This window comes from Stigmatopora argus, chromosome 22 (genome assembly GCF_051989625.1).
Source record: "Stigmatopora argus isolate UIUO_Sarg chromosome 22, RoL_Sarg_1.0, whole genome shotgun sequence".
Taxonomy (NCBI): Eukaryota; Metazoa; Chordata; class Actinopteri; order Syngnathiformes; family Syngnathidae; genus Stigmatopora; species Stigmatopora argus.
The window spans coordinates 1291818-1302046 of record NC_135408.1 but is presented as its reverse complement, the minus strand read 5'-3'; positions in this window follow the sequence as shown (position 1 = coordinate 1302046).

The window sequence follows — 10229 nt, the reverse complement described above, 5'->3', positions numbered from 1 at the left end:
GGTGGACGTTGTTACCAAATCAAAACAAATTCTATCAAGAAAACAATGTTTCTACATTTCAACAGCAAAAATGAACTGTTATTGACTGGTAGTGAACTGGGGGAACTGGAAAAGCAGACTGGCCTTATAGATTCTTTGTTTCTATTATCGTTACACACAAAGCATTTCTGTTTTTCACGAACATATTTGTTACTAAGGAAAAAAATATACACAAATATATATATACCAAAAACAAAAGACATTTATTAATAATGATATAGGTCTTAAATACATTAAAGTATTCCGAAACTCATTTTACAGTAGTTAAAATTCAGGTTGTTGACAAAAAAGCAATACGTATCTGAAATACAATTTGGTGAAGTCGAATTACACTTGAGTTCTGATCTTAAATATTTCTAGTATGGCATTTTGTCAAAACTTCTGAATTTCTATGATCGTATGTCTAGCTACATTCCAACGATCCTAAAAAAACGGTTCATGATACAATGGACAAAATGAAACTTTAGTAAGCACTTTCTTTTGCTTTGCAGATTCTTCACCGTTGCCCGAGATACGAGTGGTGATCGTTGGTGTTCGAGGGCATGGAAAAAGCTCAGTGGCCAACACCATTCTGACCAAAGAGCGATTCGAGTGCGGCAGGACACGAACAGCTCAAAGCGAAGCTCGACATGAGATCGTGGAGGGACGGAAGCTGGTGGTTTTTGACGTACCAGGATGGAAGAAATATCCCTTTCTCAAGAAAATCCCAAAATGGCACAAGGATCAATTTATGATGAATCCCTTCAAGTGTCCGCCCGGTCCGCATGCTTTCCTTCTTGTCATAGCCGTCGATTCCTGGTTTTCGCCCAGGAAAAAGAATACCCTGCAAGAATAGATGAAGTTGCTAGGGGATCGAGTTTGGCAACACTCCATTGTGCTCTTCACCTTTGGGGACTATCTGGGCCCAAAGACCATTGAGCAACACATTGAGAGTCAAAGTGAAGACCTCAAATGGGTAATAGAAAAGTGTCACAACAGGTACCACGTGATCAACAACGAAGACAGAATAATATTAAGCCGACTGATATATTGTTTAAAAGCCTGGTTTATAGACTACAAGTGCTCGCAGGCTACTCTAAAATATCGTGTACAACAATAAAAGTATATTAAGGGTAATAGCTCACGGAAGCGCAGTATTTTCTTAAGAAAACAACGCAACGAATTAATGTTAATAATGGTGAACTTGATTAAAAAATTCTAAATTATGAACAAGTTGAGTTTGAAATTAATTACTTCTTCATTTAGAAAATTAACCTTTCCAAAACAGGGTTTAGGCCCATTAATACACACCCATTTCTCATGTGAAATCTTCCTTGCTGTCTTTTCTTTCTTTCCATACAATACATACATCCTATCAAACAAATTCTAATATATTATGTTGCTTTTTCATTTGCAGTGAGTGGATCCACCCAATCCATGGATAAAATTCTGCACTGTCTATCGATGAATCCAACAAGATCAAAATCGGACCCTAACCTATATCAGTCACAGTCATCGGGCTACAGCTCTCAGTTTCACTTTGGCGAATGAAGGGCCTACATTGAATCAACAGTGAACTAATCGCGAAAAATATTATACAAATTCAAAAATTAGGACATTCCAAACAGCAATGCTAGCAAACCGATTGCCCCAATTTTCCATTTATGTCCATTGTGAAAAAAGATATCGCAATTAATCGAAAGTATTCATTCGTTCATTTTCTGAACAGCTTTATCCACACTAGGGTTGTGGGGGGTTCTGGAGCCCATCCCAGCTGACTTCAGGGCATGGGCAGGGATTTTTTTTATTTTTTTTACCTAGGTCTACAGTGTCTTGTGTGTCTTGTGTCTGTCTTGCTAGTGCAACCAAGAAATTTCCCAAATACGGGATGAAATAAAGTTCTAACCTAACCCGGAATTGGTGGCCAGCCAATCGCAGGGCACGAGGAGACAAACAACCATGCACGCACACACTTAAACCCAGTGGCGGTCGGTGCATTTTCTTGTAGAGCTTTCAACGTATCAATCCAACCCTTAAAAACTATTTTATGGCTATAAAACCTCTACTGCAGCTAGAGCTGCGACACATAAAAATAATCAATATATCAATGCACAAAAATGGGGTAAAATCCACTTCCTAGCAGCAGTTCATGATTAAATACAAATACTGGAGCTTTTCAGACATTAAAACCAGGCCAGGGGGGCGATTTTGCCGGGAAAAGACAGCGATGAACGTCAATGGCGTACGGGCAAACATTGCCCAAAAATGGGGTAAAATCCAGCCAAAAACAGCATTTATTGATTAAATACAAATACTGGAGCTTTTTAGACATCAGAACCGGGCCCGGAGTATCATTTTGCCGGTAAAAAGACAGCGATGAACGTCGATTCGTCCATACGTGAAATGACAAAAAATGCACTAAAATTAGATAAAATCCACTTCCTAGCAGCATTTATTGATTGAATACAAATACTGGAGCTTTTGAGACATTACAACCAGGCCAGGGGGGTGATTTCCTCGGGAAAAGACAGCGATGGACGTCAATGGCGAAACGGCAAAAATTAAACTGGGGTAAAGTCCACATCCTAGCAGCATTTAGTGATTAAATACAAACACTGGAGCTTAAATACAAACACTGGAGCTTTTCAGATATCAGAACCGGGCCCACAATTGAAATATTATTTAGGAATATAGCCATATTATACTCACCAAAAATTCTTTTTAACTGTACACAATATCCATCCTCCTTTCTTTATTCCTTCTTTTCTATCGCTATCGAACCTAATGATGAAAGTCGAGCCTGTCCTGTCATATTTCCGGCATAGTCCGTCTTGAAAATGGCTTTAAATAAACACAACAATATGTTTGTTTGTGCAGCTAAGTTAGCGCAATGAAAGTGGCACACACACCATTTTCCCGGCTGTAACAAGCTTGCTAGCTTCGGAGTTGACCGCCCTTTCTTAATGATGTCCATTTTTTTCTGGAAAAGTCCATCTGGAAAATAGCTTTGTGAGCAAATCTGCAACCAAATCTGTCAGCCATTGTGGGAGGAGTTTGCAATCTCTGGCTGCCTCCACATCCGGGCTTTGGCCCGCCTACTAGCCAATCATAGTTTGTGAAAGCAATGACATCTCCCAGCCAGCAAAATGCTAACGCCTATGAAAAATCATTGTGGGGTTGCCAACTCGAAATCTGATTGGTTAAAAGCAACAGTCTTGTTTAATGCAGCAGACCCCGCAGAACTGATTGTGAAGGCTTTGAGGCTGATCTGATCTGGCAACAAATAATGGCTGAAATGTGATTGGTTAAATGCTTCAATATGAAAACACACATCTGGAAGCAGTGCAACCAGGGGGAAAAGCAATGAAAGGAAGCTAACAGGTCATTTGGAATTATTTAATAAGTATTGATTGACAAAATATAATATATGATTCAGATATTTCTTAGGCCAGCAGAAAAGGCCTTGAAGGCCCTGACGGCCCGCCACTGCCAGAAATACGACAGGACAGGCTCAACTTTCAGCATTAGCTTTGATGGCAATAGAAAAGAAGGAGGAAAGAAAGGAGGATGGATATTGTGTACAGGTGAAAATGATTTTGGTATATAAAATATGGCTATATTCCTAAATAATATTGCATTTGTATGAGGTTATTATTGTTGATTTTTTATGTGTCGCAGCTGTACCTGCAGTAGTGGTTTTATAGCCATAAAATAGTTTTTGAGGGTTGGATTGATTCCGTCAGCTGAAGGCGTCGCTAGGAAATCCATGGACCGTCACTGCTATATATATATATATATATATATATATATATATATATATATATATATATATATATATATATATATAAATATATATATAGTATATATATATAAATATATATATAGTATATATATAAATATATATATATATATAGTATATATATATATATATATATATATATATATATATATATATATATTTCTAAATATATATATAGTATATATATATAAATATATATATAGTATATATATAGTATATATATATATATATATATATATATATATATATATATATATATATATATATAACTATTTTATGGCTATAAAACCTCTACTGCAGCTACAGGTGCGACACAAAAATTAATCAATAAATCAATGCACAAAAATGGGGTAAAATCCAGTACCGAGCAGCATTTAATGATTAAATACAAATACTGGAGCTTTTCACACATTAAAACCAGGCCAGGGGGGCGATTTTCCCGGGAAAAGACAGCGATAAACGTCAATGGCGTACGGGCAAACATTGCCCGAAAATGGGGTAAAATCCAGTCGAAAACAGCATTTATTGATTAAATACAAATACTGGAGCTTTTTAGACATCAGAACTGGGCCCGGAGTATCATTTCCCCGGTAAAAAGACAGCGATGAATGTCGATACGTCCATACGTGAAATGACAAAAAAATTCACTAAAATTAGATCAAATCCACTTCCTAGCAGCATTTATTGACTGAATACAAATACTGGAGCTTTTGAGACATTACAACCAGGACAGGGGGTGATTTCCTCGGGAAAAGACAGCGATGGGCGTCAATGGCGAAATGGCAAAAATTAAACTGGGATAAAATCCACATCCTAGCAGCATTTAGTGATTAAATACAAACACTGGAGCTTAAATACAAACACTGGAGCTTTTCAGATATGAGAACCGGGCCCACAATTGAAATATTATTTAGGAATATAGCCATATTTTACTCACCAAAAATCCTTTTTAACTGTACACAATATCCATCCTCCTTTCTTTCTTCCTTCTTTCCTATCGCCATGGAAGCTAATGATGAAAGTCGAGCCTGTCCTGTCATATTTCTGGCATAGTCCGTTTTGAAAATGGCTTTAAATCAAAACAACAATATACTATTTGCTTGTGGAGCTAAGTTAGCACACTGAAAGTGCCGCACACACCATTTTCCCGGCTGTAACAGGCTTGCTAGCTTCGGAGTTGACCGCCCTTTCTTAATGATGTCCATTTTTTTTTCTGGAAAAGTCCGTCTGGAAAATAGCTTTGTGAGAGAAATCTGCAACAGAATCCATTTGTTTTTGCCACTGTCGGCCATTATGGGTGGAGTTTGCGATCTCTGGCTGCTTTGGCCCGCCTACTAGCCAATCATAGTTGCTGAAAGCAATGACATGTCCCAGCCAGCAAAATGCCAACGCCTATGAAAAATTATTGTGGGGTTGCCAATTCGAAATCTGATTGGTTAAAAGCAACAGTCTTGTTTAATGCAGCAGACCCCGCAGAACTGATTTTGAAGGCTTTGAGGCAGATCTGATCTGGCAACAAATAATGGCTGAAATGTGATTGGTTAAATGCTTCAATATGAAAACACATCTGGAAGCAGTGCAACCAGGGGGGAAAGCAATGAAAGGAAGCTAACAGACCATTTGGAATAATAAGTATTGATGGACAAAATATACTATGATTCAGATATTTCTTAGGCCAGCAGAGAAGGCCTTGAAGGCCCTGACGGCCCGCCACTGATACATATATATATATATATATATATATATATATATATATATATATATATATATATATATATATACATATACTATGTGATTCGAATGTCTTGGCAGGCTCACGAGTGTTTCGCTCCTTCTTAACAAGTATATATAGTATATTTAGAGAGAGTATCATTTTTATGTTTAAGTATTAAATAATACAAATGAACAGCACTCCTTGAAAAACAATATTACCAAACTACCAATTTATCATCCGAAAAAATCTCTAATTACCCTAAATTTGGTTTTTTGGTTGGCTTTTAATTATTGTACTACTCTTTGTATGCATGCATTTATTTTTCATTTGATTTCAACAGATTATAGGTCACATTAAAAAATTAAAGCCTTTTTAAATGATTGAATGAATGAATGAATTAAAATGTCTTGCTCTACTGGTTACAGTGTCTCTTCTTTGTCTTTTTTTCAATCACTAAATCCTTGACTTGACTGCGCAATTTTCCATCGTTAGCATTGCAGGGAGCGGAACGGAGGCTACACAGCTGGATACTCTATTTATGTTGTTTATGACAGCTATAAGTAATGTATGTTGTGTGAAAAATAAGCTAAAGTAGGCCCTCTGGCTACTTAATTTTCCCTGCACTCTTCCTCATTATTTTCAGCTAATTTGGCTGCCGGACAATATGTATGTAGTGCCATCTGTGCAGTTTCATTTCTTTCAGATTAAACACTTCTTTAACATTTGCAGGGTTTGATGAAGAAGAAAAGTTCATCACACGCAGTCAGTTCATCTTAGAACTGTGCTTTTGAGCACAGTGCCACCTTTACTATTTGCGTATGACATCTTGTCTTGTCTTCACGTTAACTTTCTTTTTTTTCTTGGTGGCTTCATCTGTATTCAGATTCTGTATATTTGAATGGATTCTGATTGGTCTGGGTCTGTTTTGTTACTCCAGGACATTTACAACTCGCTCTGATTGATGGAATTGTGATTTCTGCTTTTTGTCAGAAAATCCAGAAAGAGAATTTCTGTCCATGACCGCAAGCTGAAGCTGAAGTAGTGGAGGTAGTGGTAGTAACTGTGACAGTAGAGATGATATATAAAAAGAGTTATTTATCCCTCGTAGCAGCCATCCATCCCACCATCCACTTTATTATTTCCCCTCGTTTTCTTACATCAGCCTCGAATCATCTTTTATGCGACCTCGAACAAGAGACTTGCCCTTAATTACCGTCCTACAGCCAGAACTGGTGCTGCTAGTGCTATCTATAAAGCATTTCCATTCCAAGGAGGCCAGTCCCTCTACCCCTGTCTTTTGAAAGAGTGACGATTTCAACACACACACAAGCAGGTGAAAACCAATGGGGTATTCGGACATAACCAGATTTCCATTAATAATGCATTGAGGGTCCAGTGTCAGAAGCAGTGTGACAAATTCATCCACATGAGTTGGGACTATAACAAGAGGAACAGTTAGGGGCCACAAGTATGTGGACTAAAGGTTGGTCGGTTGGATTCTGGGTTGAAATCCAGGTCGGTGCCCTGCGATCGGCTGGCCACTGGTTCAGGGTGACCCCGCCCATGGCCCGGTGTCAGCTCAGATAGGCTCCAGCACTCCCCGTGACCCTAATGAGGATTAGTGGTTCAGAAAATGAATTAATGTGTGTGTGAGACAGTCTCATCATTACACATTTACCATTGAAAAGATGAAAATTATATAAAGCTACATAGATCCTTAAGTGATTATGTATGACTATGTGTGCTGCATGATAACATTTCATATTCAGAAGTAAACTTTTGAGGTCAAAGTGAAACACTTATGTTCATTTTTCCACTTGCCTGAGGACAGAAAGATCTAATCTGCGTTTCGACCATCAACGCCAAGATTTGATCAAATCTAGATTCATCCTCCAAGACTTGTTCACACTCTTTTCCCTTCACATGTTGTAAAAAGGTATTTCCGCAGTATGTATGCTCACACATACCGTGTCATTAAAAAAATACATTACTGTGATCCTTCTTGACTTCATGCCGCCAAGTTTTGCGGGGTCGGCCGGAACTTTGGTAGGGCTTCGACGGCCCATGCCCTCGGTGTCGGCCGTAGATTCGGCGGTGAGCGAGCTCTGCCCCGGAACAGCCACTGACAAGTTTTTTAGAAGAGGTTTTCCGGACAATTTTATTTAAAAAACAAACTGAAAACGCCAGGCGTCACACGGATCGCATGTGTGTGGATGCTGCTGGCTGGCTACATGGAAATGCCAGCCCTAATCAACAAGTTTGACCGTTCTCATGCTTTAAAACACAAGAACAAAGACGATGTTTTGACAGATTCATTTATAACAGACAATGGTGTCTTTTTAAAAGTAGTTTTGTTACCTGAAATGTTTAGTCAGGTGAGTACAGTAATCGCTCGAATATCGCGGACAATATACCCTTGGCCATCAGATGACAATGGACTTGGACTGAAACTCCCATTTACCAGTTTTTTTTATTTACTATATAAAGCGGAGAGGAACTATTTTCACTGTGAGCACAGAATTTAAAGTACGTATATATATATATATATATATATATATATATATATATATATATATATATATATATATATATATATATATATATATATATATATATGTATATATATGTATATATATATATATATATAGATATATATATATATATATCAAAGAAAGGCATATTAACTTCCTTATATTGACCCTAAAAATGTGCTTTTGATTCATACAGTATCTCAGAAATACCATGTGTGATGATATTTTTCAAAATTAGAGTGGAGAATAAGTATTTGGTCACCTACAAACAAGCAAGATTTCTGGCTGTCAAAGAGGTCTCCACTCGTTGCCTGTATTAATAGCATCTGTTTTCACTCATTATCGGTATAAAAGACACCTGCCCACAACCTCAGTCCCTCACACTCCAAACGCAAGTATGGCCAAGACCAAAGAACTGTCGAAGGACACCAGAGACAAAATTGTAGACCTGCACCAGGCTGGGAAGGCTGAACCTGCAATATGTAAAACGCTTGGTGTAAATACATCATGGGGCTCCATGCAAGATCTCACCCCGTGGCGTCAAAATGATAACAAGAACGGTGAGCAAAAATCCCAGAACCACATGGGGGGGACCTAGTGAATGACCCACAGAGAGCTGGGGCCACAGTAACAAAGGCTACTATCAGTGACACAATGCACCGCCAGGGACTCAAATCCTGCACTGCCAGACGTGTCCCCCTGCTGAGGCCAGTACAGATCCAGGCCCATCTGCGCTTCGCTAGAGAGCATTTGGATGATGCAGAAGAGGACTGGGAGAATGTGTTATGGTCAGATGAAACCAAAATAGAACTATTAGGTTGAAACACAGGTTCTCGTGTTTGGAGGAGAAAGAATACTGAATTGCATCCAAAGAACACCATACCCACTATGAAGCATGGGGGGTGGAAACATCATGCTTTGGGGCTGTATTTCTGCAAAGGGACCAGGACGACTGATCTGTGTAAAAGAAATAATGATGGGGCCATGTATCGAGAGATTTTTGAGTGAAAACCTTCTTTCATCAGCAAGGACATTGAAGATGAGACGTGGCTGGGTCTTTCAGCATGACAATGATTCCAAATACACAGCCAGCGCAACAAAGGACTGGCTTCGTAAGAAGCATTTCAAGGTCCTGGAGTGACCTAGCCAGTCTCCAGATCTCAACCCCATAGAAAATCTGTGGAGGGAGTTGAAAGTCCATGTTGCCCGACGACATCCCCAAAACATCACTGCTCTAGAGGAGATCTGCATAGAGCAGGGGTCGGGAACCTTTTTGACGAAGAGAGCCATAAACAATTCATATTTTCTAATGTTATTCCTTGAGAGCCATACTCCGAATTTTAAAGTCAAAATACATGTAAATGGGTGCCTATGTTTTTAGTGATTTCACCACTTTTAAAGTAGAAAAAAACTACTTTTGACATTCTTGTGCAGTTGCTAGTAAATGAGTGTGCATTCCAGAAGAATCTAATGCAAAAAAATGAAGATTAAAGCAGCTCTAGATGTAGTATATGGTTTCCATGTTTTAGCTCACAGGTTAGCGGAGAGCCAGATGCACCCATCAAAAGAGCCACATGTGGCTCCCGAGCCATAGGTTCCCTACCCCTGGCATAGAGGAATGGGCCAAAATACCAGCAACAGTGTATTAAAAGCTTGTGATGAGTTACAGAAAACGTTTGGCCTCCGTTATTGCCAACAAAGGGTACATAACAAAGTATTGAGATGAACTTTTGTTATTGACCAAATACTTATTTTCCACCATGATTTGCAAATAAATTCTTTAAAAATCAAACAATGTCATTTTCTGTGTTCTTTTCTACATTCTGTCTCTCATGGTTGAGGTTTACCCATGTTGACAATTACAGGCCTCTCTAATCTTTTCAAGTAGGATAACTTGCACAATTGGTGTTTGACTAAATACTTATTTGTCCCACTGTACTGTCCCGCTGTTATATAGTGGCGCACAGTGGAGATATGCCATTCTCACTTGTGGTAGCATGCTAACATGTGACACCACCCTCCCCATCCCTTCTGTTAGATTAATCCACCTCTGTTGTTACAATAAACCGCCGTAGGCTAATTGACGCTCACATAATAGCAGCCATGCGAAGTTCACTCTGCTCTATAAGATAAAAGGTGAAAGCTTTCTTCGACCTCCCTTCGCCAT